This window comes from Rhinichthys klamathensis, unplaced genomic scaffold, assembly GCF_029890125.1.
Source record: "Rhinichthys klamathensis goyatoka isolate OS25496 unplaced genomic scaffold, OSU_Roscu_1.1 h1tg000011l_1, whole genome shotgun sequence".
Lineage (NCBI taxonomy): Eukaryota > Metazoa > Chordata > Actinopteri > Cypriniformes > Leuciscidae > Rhinichthys > Rhinichthys klamathensis.
The window spans coordinates 12,582,501-12,599,879 of record NW_026606564.1 but is presented as its reverse complement, the minus strand read 5'-3'; the positions used below and the strand labels follow the sequence as shown (position 1 = coordinate 12,599,879).

General features: G+C 39.0%; 2 long non-coding RNA genes and 1 pseudogene across 2 annotated transcripts in view; 1 reads left to right on the top strand and 2 right to left on the bottom strand.

Annotated features, from left to right (window-relative positions):
• Positions 1 to 4,135: 4,135 nt before the first annotated feature.
• On the bottom strand, positions 4,136 to 9,284 carry LOC130101274 (uncharacterized). Its single transcript, XR_008808965.1, has 2 exons — positions 9,121 to 9,284; positions 4,136 to 4,314 (listed from the first exon to the last, which is right to left on the bottom strand). It is a non-coding gene; the product is annotated as an uncharacterized LOC130101274 (long non-coding RNA).
• A 4,241-nt stretch (positions 9,285 to 13,525) lies between these two features.
• Positions 13,526 to 14,921, top strand: LOC130095767 (zinc finger BED domain-containing protein 5-like; annotated as a pseudogene).
• Positions 14,922 to 16,806: 1,885 nt separating this feature from the next.
• The window catches only part of LOC130101319 (uncharacterized), a 952-nt gene continuing 379 nt past the window's right edge, over positions 16,807 to 17,379 (bottom strand). The window contains exons 2-3 of the long non-coding RNA XR_008808970.1: positions 16,994 to 17,064; positions 16,807 to 16,850 (exon numbers count right to left, since the gene is read on the bottom strand). This is a non-coding gene — a long non-coding RNA (uncharacterized LOC130101319). The remainder of the gene's footprint in view (positions 16,851 to 16,993; positions 17,065 to 17,379) is intronic.

Sequence of the window (17,379 nt, the reverse complement as noted above, 5' to 3'; positions counted from 1 at the left end):
CACGGTATCCTGTGATCACTCATTTGAAGAGTTATTTATTCACAAAGATTTTGTATATTACAGGATGATGTTGGCTAATTTACTGTTGGTTACACAAAATAATAAAATTGGCCAAAGTCCTGCAGTTACTTGAATGAAACATGTAGGCCCACCTACATTTATTGACCTGTGGGGTATAGCTCCAAGGTACAAGAAAAATAGGTTTTTAGTATTTTGTTAAATTCAACAACTTATCACAGTTATAGAAATGTAATATTTGGCTCAGGTTTTGTTGTTGGAAAAAAACACTAAATAATTTAATTGCTGAATTACCAATTATTAATTGAAATCAAATGTGTATGCAGTAATGCTTCTCCTTAACCAACCTTTGTGAATGTTGAGATCTATTTTACTGTGTCTGAATGATAACTTATAACAGATTTCCTCCTGGTGTAGATTCACAGGAATGTGTCACACAATTGAATTTGAGGCAACTGCTATCAGTTGGAATGGATGGCCCCAATGTGAATTTCAAGTTGGTGGATCTACTCCAGAAAGAACATGCAGAGCTCTATGGAGGTGCCCAGGTTGTCACTGTTGGAAGCTGTGGACTTCACACCGTCCACAACGCTTTAAATCCAGGCTTTACTATATGGCAGTTGGAAAAACTTCTGCAAGCCATGCACTTCCTCTTTCATAATGTTCCTGCCAGGAGAGAAGATTTCACTAGCCTGACGGGGTCCTCCTGCTTTCCCATACCATTTTGTTGCCATAGATGGGTGGAAAACGTTCCTGTGGTGGAAAGGGCAGTTGAAGTTTGGCCATTGCTGAAGACATTACACTTGACCCTCAGCCCATCCTACATGGACCTGTTGAGATTCTGCCAGAGCGTTTTACTTCTTTCACATGGACAAGCCACCGTGGAGAGGGGCTTCTCCATTAACAAGGAGGTGGAAACCTGTAACCTTCTAGGTGAATCCTTGGAGCCACTGAGGTTAATCTGTGATGGTGTCCTCAAGGTGCCTTTAACCAAGGACCTGCTGGCTATTGTGGCCTCAGCGAGGTCCCAGTACAGGCTCTACCTGGAGCAAGAGCATAAAAAGAGGGAGCAGAGTGATGCTCAAACACAGAAAAGGAAGGCCGCAGAGGACGAACTATAGGAGCTCAAGCAGCAACGCAGAATCCTGGACGAAGTCTGTGCCATCCTTGAAAATGATGCCAACAAATTGGCCGAGGAGGCAGTGGGGAAAGCTGGGTCAAAAATGGCCCAAATCAAACACACTTAGAAGGAGACACAAGGAGAAAAAAGAGGAACTGGTCAAAATAGACAAAACTATTGAGGAAAAGGCCATGGAATTAAGGCACTTGCCATAGGATTTTATGCCCACAAGTTCATATTAGGTCTATAGCACAAGTGCAAACAATAGTTCACCAGTTCATGTAGTGGATGCCAGTTTGTGAATCAGCAACAGTTCATAGAAGATGCCATTTTGTAATGCATCAACTTTTTGCATTGCACATTTTATGTAGTTTGTTTTATTTTTATTTACTAAGTGAAATAAATAATATGTTGTCAACATCAGTCTCTAAATCTCTTCTTTTTTGTATGTTATATATGTCAAAATCTGTGTAAATAATAGAAAGGTCGCTGATAAACACTTGCAATTCAGTGTCGTGATGGTTTAAAAAAAAATCTGAAGGTAGTAAAAAAGGTATTAAAAAGTAGTAAATTTAACTTAAGGATTCCTGTATATACCCTGTGGCAGGACTGAACCTATGAGTGAACTTGGAGCGTCTTTGAAGTTTGTTTGTCTGAATGACGACTTCTTCTTCTTCTTCTATGGATTTATTGGCGGGTTGTATTCCAACTTTATGGTGCATACCGCCACCACCTGTGCTGGAGTGTGAAGTGATTTCAGTCTAGATGTATGTTAAAAGATGTCTATATAAATACCAATAAAAAATAAAATAAAATAAAAAGATGTCTATATTCTATTCCTAAGACCACTATGCTTAAATGGGGTTGTTCACTTTGAAATAATTTTTTTATATATTTTAGCTTACCTCAAGGGCATCCAAGATGTAGGTGTCTTTGTTTCCGCAGTAGTTTCAATTTTGATATTTTTAGGTCAAACCGTTCTTGTCTGTCAGTCATATAATGCAGGTCTATGGTCACCACCTCAAAGAGCATACACAGAGAAGTCCAAATTAAACATGATTTAATGACTCGTAAATGTAAGTACACATTGATGGCCTAAGACACGAAACGAGCGGTTTGTGTGAGAAAACGAACAGTATTTATATCGTTTTTACCTCTTGTAATCACAGTCACGTCCAAGTGATCTGAGGGCGCGGGCGCTTCCGTCTGTGCGTTACAAGAGGTAAAAACGATATAAATACTGTTCGTTTTCTCACACAAACCACTCGATTCGTGTCTTAGGCCATCAATGTGTACTTACATTTACGAGTCATTAAATCATGTTTAATTTGGACTTCTCTGTGCATGCTCTTTGAGGTGGACCCCATAGGCCTGCATTATATGACTGACAGACAAGAACGGTTTGACCTAAAAATATCAAAATTGAAACTACTGCGGAAACAAAGACACCTACATCTTGGATGCCCTTGAGGTAAGCTAAACATATCAAGAATTAATTTCAAAGTGAACTATCCCTTTAATGAATTTTAAAACTGACCTTACAATTTCACCGGATCCTTGTTTTGTGTTTAATATGTTATTGATTGTAAATTCTTTGCATCCCATTTCCTGTAGCTCACTTATTAACTCCTTCCTTTCCTGTTCATACCTAGGACAAAATAACAACACATGCTCAACTGTTTCCTTTACTTGGCATATTTCACATAAGCCTGTACCATGTTTCCCTATAATTTGTAGTGTAGAATTAAGTTTTGTATGTCCCATCCTTAGTCTTGTTAAAATAACCTGATCGTCTCTATTTAAATTTTGTGTCAATATACTTTGTCTTACAGTATTTTGTATATTATAAAAATAATTTTCCTGTTTTACATTCATTCCAATTTCTTTGCCATTTCTGGTTGAAGCTTCTATTAATGATACTTTTTCCTTCCATCCTACTTAATGCAACTGTAATAGTAGGGATGTTTAGTTTAAGTGACTCTTTAGCCATTTTATCAGATCTTTCATTTCCTGGTATATCAGCATGTGCTGGTACCCAAACAAATTTTATTAATGTTCCAGTTTGCCTTAATCTATACAAAATATTCAATATTTCAATATAGATATCATATCTAACTGTTTGATATGTTTGTAGGCTTATAAGTTATGCCATTGAATCTGAACATATCACAACTTTATTTAGCATCACTTCTTCCACCCAACTAAGAGCCATCTGAACTGCCACCAATTCTGCTGTATACACTGAAGTCCCATCTGTTAATCTCCCATATTTTCCTATTTTAAATTCTGGAACATAAAATGCTGATCCTACGGTGGCCGAGACAGCTCAACGCGCTGCAACTGAAGCAAACACATGCAAATAGAAAAAAACGCATGCAACTAGAAAAAAACACATGCAAATAGAAAAACACGCGTGCAAATAGAAAAAAACACCTGCAAATTAAAAAAACATCTTCATCAGTTTCACAACACAAGTGTGCTCCAAATAAGGAAACGCGCTGCAAAAGTTCACAACACAACCAAATACAGAAAAAGCGCTGCAAATAACACACACCACAAAGGAAATGTTTCCAGGGGAACCAAATAAGTGACGAACCCGGCCAAGACGTGCTTATTGCTCGTGAGCTTCCCTATGCCATACTCCCTTCGAAGGGGAGATTGCAGAGCCCTTTTGGAGTGAGCAAGGCTCTAGTGGGCTGTTAGGCAGCCGTGTGGAACGCACTTGATGAAGGAGCAACGAAAGACAACGTAATTTCCTCATTATTTTCACCTGGGATGTTCCCATGACAACGCAGCACGGTGTCCATCAGCTGGTCTTACGACAGAAATATGATGCTGTTAATAGTGTTGTAGTACTCGAGACCGGTCTTGGTCTCGAGACCGGTCTCGAGACCACTTTTTGATGGTCTCGGTCTCGTCTCGGACTCGACCGCATTTGGTCTCGGTCTTGTCTCGGTCTCGGACATTGAGTACTCGGGATTTTTTTTCAAGACCAGACAAGACCATAACTGTGAAAATATCACTAATTTGCCAGTATATTGACTTATTTTTTTGTTAACATCCTTGCTTTTATTGTATGTAAAACATACTGATTCAAATTCAAGCAATAACGTGACTCATTGGTCATTGCTAATTATGTATTTTTGTTACCGCTGCCTGTCACCCATCCCCGCCCCCTTTCACTCGCACTCCCAAGAAAGTGATCTGTGGTTGTCTGGGAGCGGGAGAAGATGTCTGCAAAATCTTCAGTAATACAATTCGGCTACAAAAATCATAAAGAATATAATTGCAACACAACATCCAGAAGAAAGCATACAGCTTCTTGTAAATTCTGCAGTGCTTCGCTTTCGGAGACGGTGGGGACTACGTCAAACTTTTATCGTCACTTGGAAAGGAAGCACAAAGAAAGGTAAGCTATGTGTAAGTGATGTTAGCAAAGCTGGCTAGCTAACGTTAGCAATCTGCCTCGTACAAAATAAAATTACTCCTCACACAAAGAGATTTTGTCAATATTAGCTAACGTTATACATATTATAGGGATGGGAATTGAAAACCGGTTCCACTCGAGAACCGGTTCTAAGTTTTATGAACCATCGATATTGAATGCCCTCAACGTTAAAGAGTCCTCTTATCGATGCTCCTAATCCAAAGCTTATTTTTGTCCCGCCATAGTCTTATTTGATAGATGAGTAATGTAGACGAACTGCTGCGAGTGTGACAGGGCGCATCAGAAGAACGAGCAGAGAGAGCGCCCCGGTCGCGCGCGCGCACTCTCTCTCTCTCTGCGGAGCCAGGCGAATGTATAAAGGCTTCACCGTCTCCTAAGCGCTGTCTTGCTCTCTCTCCCTGGCACATAGTAATCAAAATAAATCGACACGATGTAATGGTAAAAGGTCGGAAGACCATAGTTTCATGTGGAGCATTCGGATATTTTTTTTCCTGAATTACCGCTGGGTGAATTGTGCTAAAATACCTTATCTTCTCTGAAAAGCGTTCCGCACATTCAGCTGACATAAACCACACTTTAAATAAACGAAAAAGCCTATCCAGTGATTAAACGTTTTCTGTGTTGACACAAATCTTGTGGGATGTCACGAGACAGGCCACAAAGCTGTGTAGCTAATGTTAAGTTACATCGACCTTAGCTAATGTCAGCTGCATACAGCTCCCCGACATTAAAGCTACGCGCCGAGGTGATGCTCACTCGTTTGGGTGAGAGAGCTAACCTAGAGATATGAGCAGAGAGTGGAGACTGAGTAATGCGCATCAACTTATATGAGAAATGACTAAATTAAATAGGTTATTGTATGGCACATGGTACGTTACTTTCAGAGAGCAAATTTTTAAGTTCCAATTTACAGTTGCAGATCAAATATATAACTTTTTACCAGCACGCTCTCTCTGGCTCATACCATATCAATCATTTAACTTCCTTGTTTACCTATTAGAAAAATGTGATGGCCAAAATACCATTGATTTATATTGTGTTTACCCACACGTTCTTATGCAGTAACATTACACAGATTTTACATACATTTATGAAGTTGCTACTTATTTTTAAGATTGTTCTTTTGATGTAATTGATATTCATATGAAGATATTTTACTGATGATATTTTACTGATTCCTCTTCCCTAAATTTGAAGGTTCTTGGAGTACAAGGCAGGGCAAAAGACAGATGTCACACAGCCAACTATATCATTCTTTACACAGAAAGTGCAGCCCTACAGTCTACAATCGCCAAGGCAACAAGCCATCAGTGAAGCCATTGTTCAAGATTTAATAATTGGGTGTTGTCTGCCTCTGTCACTTGTGGAAAATGGACATTTTAAACACTTTCTTGGGATTATGGATAGTAACTACACACCAATCTCTAGAAAAACTATTTCTGAGAGACGGATACCAGAGTTAGTAAGGAAGGTCAAGGAAACTGTTTTGGAGAAACTTGAGACCCAGTCATCTGTGTCATTAACAACTGACATCTGGTCTGATCGCAGGCTACGCTCCTTCCTGGGAGTGACTGCCCATGTGTGCTGTAAATCAAAGGATTCCTATGCACTTGAATCCTACCTGCTGGACTGTAGGCGTTTTGTAGGCAGACATACTGGAGAGCATATTGCTTCTGCCTTTGAGGAGATCACAGAAGAATATGGTATCCGTCAGAAAATAAGCTATATAATAACAGACAATGCCGCAAATATGAAATGCGCTTTCAAAGTACACATGCCCCAAAAGCAATCTGACGACAGTGAGAGTGAGGAGGATAATCTAGATGATGAGCACTTGTGGGAGGACATTACTTCAGTGGAAGACACAGAATTACCCTGGTCATCAGGTGAACGTCTTTCCTGCTTTGCACACTCTCTGCAGTTAGTTGTGAATGACGGCATGAAGGAGGTTAGGGCCATTTCCCGCACCATAGCCAAAACATCACGATTCACAACTCTATTACATAGCAGCTCACAATTCAAAGACAAGTTTGAGGCTATGTTTGGCACTAATAGGACTGTTCCAGCTGCAAACAATACTCGCTGGAACAGTACATTCAAACAAGTACAGGCCCTCACAGCTCTGGACCACAAAGCCCTGAACGAACTGTGCAGCAAGGATTACGAGGATGTGGTGTTTAGTGCCCGTGAGTGGAACCAGTTGAAGGAACTGAGTGCAGTCCTTGCTCCATTTTCCGAGGCAACAGACCTGACAGAAGGAGAGAAATCAGTTACCATTAGCATGGTGGTTCCAACTGTCCTGGACTTGAATACACACCTCCTCAAGATGGAGGAGACCCGAATGCAGTGCCGGCCATTGGTCAGAGCCCTCCAACAGTCTCTGTTGAAAAGATTCTCTGGAATCTTTACAAAAACAAACACGGGCAAAGACAGCGGAAAAGAGGAACCTTTTAACCATAATGTGTACTTTTTTGCTACCATGCTGGATCCACAGTTTGGCTTAAGCTGGGTGGACTTAGATGTTACCAATGGGGGAAATGCAACATCAGTGAAGAAGTTCAGAGATGAACTTAAGAAGACACTGACAGGTTAGTATACATTTTTATCCGCTGAAAATAAATGTCTTATTTGCAAAACTATGAATCCTAAAATGTTTTAAATTAGTAGCCCATAAAAGCCTTAACTAGTCTTACAGTGGAATTCATAGAGTCTTCATTTCATCTGATTATTTTTGTCCTAAAAAATATTTTGTAATACTCTGGGCCAACTGAACCTGAAACTCTTTATATTTAGGCTGGTAACATGCCTATTGTACATAAACCAAACTCACTTTATACTAGCCTATCATACTCACCTGTAGAGAGAAATCAAAGTACAGAGTGTTCCAAGTACTATTAAAAACAGTAGGCCAATGGTTAGATTTAGTACAGTAGCACCTTGTAACCTAAATAAATAACTATTCATAAAATCATTTCATTACTGACCTCTGCACTGAATGAAATAACCAGCACTTACATTTACATTAACTTGCTATGTTTATTTGAATAACAAAAAGATAACGTAATTGATAATTTATCATTGTCTTATAAAAGGTCCTAAAGGTATTTCATTTAACTCTGATATGTGCATATCCTTTTAAATCTAACTCAGTCATTGTGTTTGTGTTTTTCAGACACATTGATCTTAGAGGTGGAGAACATGATGGTCAGTAAAGATGATCATGAAACTGCCTCAGAAGCCATGAATGTGGATCCAGCCAGTGATTCGCCACCACTCAAATGCCCTCGCCTTCTGTCCCGTTACAAGGCACACAAGAAGTGCGGCTCAGTCCAAGATTCAAGTATTGTAACACAGATAAGCAAATACTTTGATGCCATCCGTGACTCTGATACTGACAATGCACTTGTCTTCTGGGCCAAAAACCATGCCAGATTCCCACAACTCCACAATTTGGCATTGAAGGTACTGTCAGTCCCTGCCTCCTCTGCACCAGTGGAGAGAGTTTTCAGTAGAGGAGGCATTATAATGAGACCTCATCGTGCACGTTTAGGTCACAGAATGTTGCAATCTCTCATGTTTCTAAAATGCAACCAAACTTTACTTTAAACTGATTTCCATTGATGCAACTTTTGAGGTGTCCATCTACTCCTCTATTGCAACTACCGTGCAACTATGTGGTTATCCTTGGCCTTGAGCTTGAATTTATGAAGAGTGTTTTGTCACTGCTGTTTTTTAAGGTTTTGCATATGATGAATCTGCTCCCAATTAAACAGTTGTGTATTTTTATGCAGCTTTGAAAACTTATAAAAGCTGACACATTCATTCAAAAGCAAACTTAAAGGGTTAGTTCACCCCAAAATGAAAATTCTGTCATTAATTACTCACCCTCATGTTGTTCCAACCCCGTAAGCCCGTATTTTAATTTGTGTCCCGAAGATGAACGAAAGTCTTACGGGGTTGGAACAACATGAGGGTGAGTAATTAATGACAGAATTTTCATTTTGGGGTGAACTATCCCTTTAAATCTGTAAAAGAGAGAAACTTGTGTCTTTAGTTCTTACTGTCGATGATTGTTTCTGAGCATCTACATTTTACATAGACTTACTGTATTCATATTCAGCTTTACGTTTAATGCAGCGGAAAACCCTGGGTGAATGTTTAGATGTTGCTGTATAGATTGACTTTAAAGTTAATGTTTTGATTTGAAGTAAGTAACTCAAAACAACCATTGAATATGTATCTTTGGCATTTTTGCACTGTAAAATATGCTGGATATAATTTACTGTACATCAAATGGTCAGTCAGTCATGTTTATGTGTTCTGTGTCTATATCTATATCTATGTGTTTATCCACTGCAGTGAGCTTGAATTTATGAAGAGTGTTTGCCACTTCAGTTTGTTAAGGTTTGGCATATGATGAAACTGCTCCCAAATAAATCAATTTCGTACTTTTATAAATCACATGAATTTTTTACACATTTAGCTATGTGGTTTTGAAAAAAAAAAAGATTGTTGTTGGTTTAAAAACAATAACTTTATGTATTGTTAATAAAAGGCGGAGAAAAGTGAAGACTTGTTTTACATTCTGTAATAAATGAAGTCACCCAGGAGTATTGAATAAAGATGGTTAAGTTTATTTCAGCTTTGAGTGTTAAATATCTGTGTTTTTATGGGAATGTGGATCTTTCAGATCAATTTGAGAAGCTCTTTTAATCATGTTTCACATTTTATTTTGTCATGTAGTGTGTGGGGCGCTGGTCTTGGTCTTGACTCGGTCTCGCCCTCCCTCGGTCTTGGTCTTGTCTTGGTCTCGGCCCCTAAAAGTCTTGGTCTTGTCTCGGTCTCGATACACTCTGGTCTTGGTCTTGTCTTGGTCTCGGGTTAGGTGGTCTTGACTACAACACTAGCTGTTAACATAACGGATGCAAATACATTTTTAGTTTTAGTTTCCAAAAAAAGCTTTTAAAATATGCGTTATATATCTGTGTCTCAACTTTAAAATTTTGGACCCTACATTACCTAACATTTCTTACGAAACTTTTCTTTATGAAAATGTAATAACATGAAACAATTTGTACAGTGTAACTGATCTATAGATAAATATCTTTCCTTCATGTTTTTCTTCTTTATCTTTTTTATTTATTTATTTTAGTTTCCAGCTCATTGTTCTTTTCTCATTTGTATTCTGATGACATTGAACATATCGTTAATACATTTTGTACATTGTATACAAGTTGTGTGTCATAAAAAAATTTAATCTCTGTATGTTTTGCACAAACAAATAAATAAATAAACAAATAAATAAAGTATAATTTTAAGCTGTAAGCACCAGCACGCATAGATTTATGGATATCTACGCCGGCACGTCCCAGCCGGGTTCGTCACTTATTTGGTTCCCCTGGAAACATTTCCGTTGTGCTCTGTGTTATTTGCAGCGCGTTTATGTATTTGGTGGTGTTGTGAGTATTTGGAGCACACGTGTGTTGTGAAACTGATGAAGATGTTTTCTTAATTTGCGGGTGTTTTTTTATTTACACGCGTTTTTTTCTATTTGCATGCGTTTTATTTTATTTGCATGTGTTTTTTTCTATTTGCACGCGTTGTTTTCTATTTGCATGTTTTTTCTTCTATTTGCATGCGTTTTCTTCAGTTGCAGCGCGTTGAGCTCTCTCGGCCACCGTATGATCCAGTACGACCTATCTCAGGATTTCTTGATCCATCAGCAGGGTATCCGCGGGGTCTTAAAAAGTATTAAAAGGGTGATAAATCAATTTTGGGAAAATTAAGACCCTTAAAAAGTATTAAAAAGTCTTATCACGGCTTTATAAAGTCTTAAATTTTGAAAGTATTTTTTTCTAGGGATGCACCGAATATTCGGCCGCCGAAAATAGCCCAAAAGTGCATTTTCGGTTTTCGGCCGAAAGACTTTTATCACCGAAACAATACGGCCGAAATGTTGTGATGACGCAAACAGAAACCGCGACCTGCACGTGCTTGTCTGAAGCAACATGTCTGCGATGTGGACGTATTTCAGTATATCTGAACCAAGGGGGTAACCCATCGACCGGAAGTTGAAGCCGGCCGGGTGCCGCCATCTTGTAGCAGAACTTCACTTGCGTTAGCATTTCCATTGACTACCATTCATTTTGGCGTCACTTTGACAGCGAATAACTTTACATCTGAGGCGTTTAAAGACTCCATTTGTCCATTATTTATTTCTAAAGAAACACGACAATGTATAAATGGCTCCATGACCTTCTATGTTACATTATGGCCCCGTAGAAACAGTTTTAGTAAAAATAGGCTAACGATTGCGTCATAACCACTCGACTCTCTGTCGCGCTGTACAGAAATTACCGTACAGACAGGAGGAGAAGCTCGCAGGCAATCGGGGGGACGTCCCGTCAAGAGAGAAGCCAATAGATAATGAGTCCATAAAAGCAACGGAATACTTACTCCTGCTCACTCACGATAAAGGACTCTTTGCTCAAGTTCCCCGTCTCTGCAAGATTAACGTTGGCAATTTTCACGCACAGCTACTAGAAGATTCACGTCTGTCAGACAGGTTGCTCACGTCATCAAGCTTAGTTTGAGTCGGTCTGAGTCTGCGCGTCAGGAACGGAAGTTCTCAAAAATCGCTAAAAGTGGGCTTCAACTGTCTCAACTGAGTTCCAATGAGATCGCTCTGTCCATTTCTTTTACTGTCTATGATCTGAACCCGCGAGGAGACGGAAGCCTTGTTTATACTTTCGCCCGCCTCCGCAGCGCGAGTCTCCACAGACAGCGCGCGCACCTCTCCAAACGGTCGAGGCGTTTATACTTGACGCGCTCGCCGTTGTACTATTCTTTGAAACGACAGGGGACGACTCAAGTAACTGTCCTCTAACCATCAGGAATCGGTGAGAAGAAGAAAGATAAACACCCTGAGATTATTACTTGTGACATTACAACAAAATATGTAACGTTATAGGAATATGTACTAAATTAACACTCTCTTAAATATTTTCTAATGTCACTAAACATATTTCATTAAGTTTCGTGTACATTTGTATTAAACATGGACCTTTGTTCATTAAAATGGCTTTTTATGCTAGTGTATGCTAATTTTTAAAATGTAATCAACTAATTTAGACGTGCAAACTGGGTGCTGGTGTGATGAGAAGTTCGTGCTCGGCTTTGTTTTTATGAGAGAACATTTCATTTTAAAACCTTTCTGCAGGCCAGCAGATTATTATTTAATGTACACATGAGTGGGGTCAAGTTAAACATTTTAGTTTGAATTTTATTTTATGCTGTGCATTGTGCTAAAATAATATTTGCATAATTTGTAATTGATTTATTCTTTGAAAATGTTAATTTATGCAATTGCAATGCTTTGATTTTAGTAAAGTTGATTTTAGACACAGTCATAACATAAATGCAATGGTACTTATAATTGGCATAATTTCTTTTGGTGTTTCGGTTTTCGTTTTTTCGGCCTTGGGTTCCTCGTTTTCGGTTTCGGCCAAGAATTTTCATTTCGGTGCATCCCTAATTTTTTCTGAATTAGCTGTCCAACAGTTTGAGTCCCAAAAACATCGTAAAAGTGTGTGAATTTAGTCATTTTTATTTTTTTTTAAACGAACAACTGAGGCACATGTCAGCATGATTGTTGTTGAGGGTGGAGCAAAGTTTTGTTTTGTTTTTTAATAAACTTTGCTTTGATTTACTATCCCAGCCTATTTGATTTTTTTTTTATCAGAGTGGTCTATAGTCTTTATCACAAACTAAAACTGTTAAGTTAAAAGTATCACTGATGTAAATGGTTACAGCTTGAAGTGGCGGTGAGGTATTAAAAAATATTGAGAAGGTCTTGAAAAAGTCTTGAAAAGGTATTAAAATTAACTTCAAGATTCCTGCATATACCCTGATCAGTGTATATTGGAAGAAACGCATAATAAACTGTTCTGATATATTCAATTGTATAGCTCTTAATATCAATTTGTCCTTTTTTAACACTCTCATGAAATTGTAAATCAACTTCAGGTTGGCTAAAAAAACAGGAAATAATATATATTATTTAGCGACATTTCTGTAGCCCATTCCTTTGCATTCCATGCAAATCCTGTTCCTGTTAAGTTTATTGTTTCCCAACTCCCCTCTATTATTGCTTTTGTAAAATGTTCCTGTTTATGCCCTAGTAAATTGATCCAGTAAGCCAGTGATTTTCAACCAGTGTGCCGTGAGAGATCGTCAGGTGTGCCCTAGGAAATTATCTAATATCACCTAATTAACCATTGTTGGGTGTCTGCTGTAATAAAGTGTGGCAGATAATGTAATACTCTTCTATTTCAGTGGGTGGCAGCAGAGGGCGATAAATGCCTGTAAAGACGCTGCCACCCACTGTCACGTGTCGCGCAGCAGTTAGTGCTCACGTGACAGTGACAGTTTGGGATCTCAGCAAGACGAGCAAGTGACAGTGATGGAGAAGTTTTTGAGAAGGGAAAATGCAAATGCCGAACAGGGCCCTGGACAAAATTCTGACCCAGATGAAGGCCCTAGTATGAGTGGTCAAAGAAAAAAACAAGACGGTGAGCTCGAGGCAATACAGCGAAAGCTATCTTTCATTTGGATTTACTTTCACCGGGGATGCGACAGCACCGACTCCGCTGTGCTTGGTGTGTGGTGAGAAGCTATCCAATAGCGCCATGGTCCCAAGCAAGCTTAAACGCCATCTCCAAACGAAACACCCTTTCGTTCAAAATAAGCCGATGGACTATTTTGTACGCTTACGTACAAACAATGAGAAACAGGCAACTTTTTTGAGAAAAACCACAAAGGTAAACGAGAGAGCCCTCAAAGCTAGCTACCTTGTTGCTGAACTCATAGCTAAATCAAAAAAGTCCCACACTGTGGCAGAAACATTAATACTGCCAGCTTGTAAAGCCATTGTAAATGAGATGATCGGCCCTGACGCGGCCAAAGAGATAGCTAAAGTGCCTCTCTCAGATAACACAATTGCCAGACGTATTGATGACATGTCTGCGGACATCGAAACTGTTGTTTTGGAAAAGATGCGCATCAGTAAGAAATTTGCCTTGCAACTTGATGAGTCGACGGATATTAGTGGACATTGTCAGCTCTTGGCCAACGTGCGTTTGGTGGATGGAGAAGCCATTAGAGAAAACTTCCTATTTTGCAAGGCACTGCCAGAAAAATCAACAGGAGAGGAAATATTTCGGGTCACGTCGGAATATCTTGACAAAAGCGGGTTTACGTGGGAAAACTGCGCAGGTGTCTGCACTGATGGAGCCGCAGCCATGGTCGGGCGGATCAAAGGCTTCGTAAGTAGGGTCAAAGAAAGAAACCCAGATGTTATTGTTACGCACTGTTTTTTGCACCGTGAGGCCCTCGTTGCGAAGACCTTACCAGCAGATCTAGCTCCTGTGTTGGATGATGTTGTGCACATAGTGAACTTTGTGAAAAGTCGACCTTTGAAATGTCGCTTATTTGCGTCTTTGTGTGAGGAAATGGGAGCGGAACATAAGGTCTTATTGCTCCACACGGAGGTCCGGTGGCTGTCGCGCGGCAAAGTGCTGGCCCGTGTGTATGAGCTGCGAGAGGAACTTAAAGTATTTCTGACAAACGAGAGGTCCGATTACTCAAAGCTGCTTGCAAGTGATGAGTGGTGTGCAAAGCTGGCATACCTGGCTGATATATTTCATCATCTGAATGAACTGAACACACGGATGCAAGGCCGAAATGAAAACCTGCTTAAAAGGCACTGATAAAATGAACGAATTCCGTTCAAAGGTGCAGCTCTGGGAACAACATGTGCAGCGTGGCAACCTTGAGATGTTCCCGCTCACCGAGAAACTGCATGATGGCAACACTGCTGCAATGTGCGAGGTGATTGGCACACATTTGAAAACTCTCGAGGAGAAGTTGTCATTTTATTTCTCTTCAGCCTTCACAGAATGCCTTGACTGGGTTAGGGACCCATACAGCTCAGCATCCGTTGCTGGAAAGGACATGACTTTAAAGGAGCAAGAGGAACTCATTGAACTGAAACAAGATCGTGGTTTAAAGCTAAACTTTGCTGATCTTCCTTTGGACAGGTTTTGGTTATCTGTTGCCAAGGAGTTCCCCACTCTGGCCAACAAAGCTATTTTGACATTGCTCCCGTTTTCAACCACATATCTATGTGAGCTGAGCTTCTCAAGCTTGACTGCGATAAAAACAAAAAACAGAGAGAGACTGAGAGCTGTTGAGGAAGAGCTTCGTGTGTGTCTTTCTACCATTCCTGCCAGGATATCTATTTTGTGTTCATCGAAACAGGCCCAGGTTTCACACTAAGTGAGTATAAATACATTTAGAAACTATATTATTAACTATAGGCCTATGTATTATATGTACTGTGTTAGAGTGTCATTTTGTGTCATTTTGGTTGGTGGTGTGCCCCAGGATTTTGTAAATGTAAAAAATGTGCCGCGGCTCAAAAAAGGTTGAAAATCACTGCGCTAGACTATAACAGATATTGATACTTCAGGCACAGTGCTAACTAAAACATTATGGAACAACATAGGATGACAAGGGACATACTGTAACAAGTAGAAATTGTGAGAACAAAGGGAGAAACGTGAAAAGAGGGTAACAAAACAGCAAGTGGGAAGAATGAACTAATAATGAGTTAAAGGGGTCATATAATGCCATTTTTGTACAAGCCAATATGAATCTTTAGGGTCTAAATTAAAAGTTTGTAATATACTTTAATTAAAAATTCTCATTAGTATTGTAAGAAAACAGTTATTTTACCTGGTCAAAAACAGCTCTGTTTTCAGCACGCCGTTTCAGTGCATATGACTTTAAATGATAATGAGCTTTGCTCACTCCGCCTCTCTGTTCTGCGCATACACCGTTTGTAACACAATAACACAATAGCCATAACGCGTTGTTCAGTATAAACGTGGGATTATGAATTATATTGAGAACGTTGTACATAGAAAACATGCCGTAATGTACCCTGAGTGTGAACCGACTCATTCATCGTGAAGCGTGCAGCTGGCGATTTGCAAAGATTATATAAATATTAATATAAAGATTAATAAAACGTTACACTCACTTTAGTTCTTCTGAAGGTTCAGCAGGAAGACGAATAGGTACCGATCCTTTATTCAGGTGCAGCTTCTCAGCAAAACCAGCTTTACACTGATCCTCGTTTATAAAGCAGTCCACTGAGAAATGATTCGGCAAACATGAACGCATTGACGTTGCTCGTGGGGAATATTCCCTTCGAAAACAAACTCAGCCACTGCGTCTTCAGCGGTTCGGATTTAGGAACATTAAAATGACTGCTGTGTTCGTTATTGCACCCAAGAACAGAACACCACAATCGCTTAGACGCCATTCTGCTCATAGACAGTGCTCCAGCATATCAACAATGACCGCGCCGGTCCGCGCAGACTATGATTGACAGGACGAGCGAGGGCGGGTCTGTGTTGAATCACAAGCTGTCAATCAACAATCGCGGGAGGGGCGTCCGTTTTATTGACGTCACAAAAACGAACGGCTCAATTTGAGGCAGGGGAAAACATATAAGGAGATTAAAACAAAAACACTGGATGGATTTTTATCATTATATGATGGTTGTGTACAGGCACTGCCAACACACATTTCAGTACAATCAACTTGTAAAAGTGCATGTACCATTTTATGACCCCTTTAACAAAGTCAAGACAACATGCGAGTGCACATGGCACACAGATTAATTAACAGCTCAATGATGTTTTGAAATGCAGTGAAGTATATGTATTGAATATAAATATAAAACCATATAAAATATGTATGAAAATATCAAATATAATATAACATATTTTATGGTTATTTACTGCATTGAACTTTTGAATATATACATATATTTGTAAATTAACACACATCACTTATATTTATTCATTTACAAATCAGTCTGGATGAAAAAGTTCATAAGGCTCCCATGTGTCCTTCCACTTTGCTCCACTGAAAAACAAAATAAATTACATTTATAAAAAATAACAAGATACAAGTAAAACTACATCTCAGTAGCAGAATAATAGAAAATAAGGGAAATAAAGATTACACAAAGTTGTGTAAAACTGTAACAATATTTGTCAAATTTACAGCTTAACTTGAAAACTCTGGATGCAAAGCTTAGACTAAACATAATAATAATAATATTGTGGAAATCAATGTAAAAAGTACATACCAGCCAGAGCAAGGCTGCCAGCGCACCTTTGTCTCTTTCTTCCCCTGAAATTTAAAACAAATAACATTAACTTTTATTATATAACTATATTATTATTATTTTTAAAATATTTTTAGATCCCAAAGCTGCCTGATCCTTTGCAGAAACTCAAATACAGTACAAATAAAATAAACTCAATGTTACTTACATTTTTTGCTATTCTTATTCCAATTGTTTTTAGAACTGGAAAGTGTTCTTGGTTTAAATGCACTGGGCAGTCTATTAGGAAGAGAGCAAACAAAATTATATTACTATTTGAAAAGATCTGATGTATGTTTGAAAGCTTGTATGGATGGATGGATAGAAGATAGAAGGCTTATTGATGTAGTAGGTGTACAATGATGGAAACAGAATCTTCCCTGCTAAGAATTCCATCACTCCGGTTCACAAGCATAAGGTATATTTTACATGCTAGGACCAGAATGGTATATGATTTTACTTAACTTCACTTTCAACAAAGGGAGCAAAAAAAATAAATAAAATCAATTAACATTAAAGGGGTGGTTGATTATGATCAACCTTTCTAACTTTAGT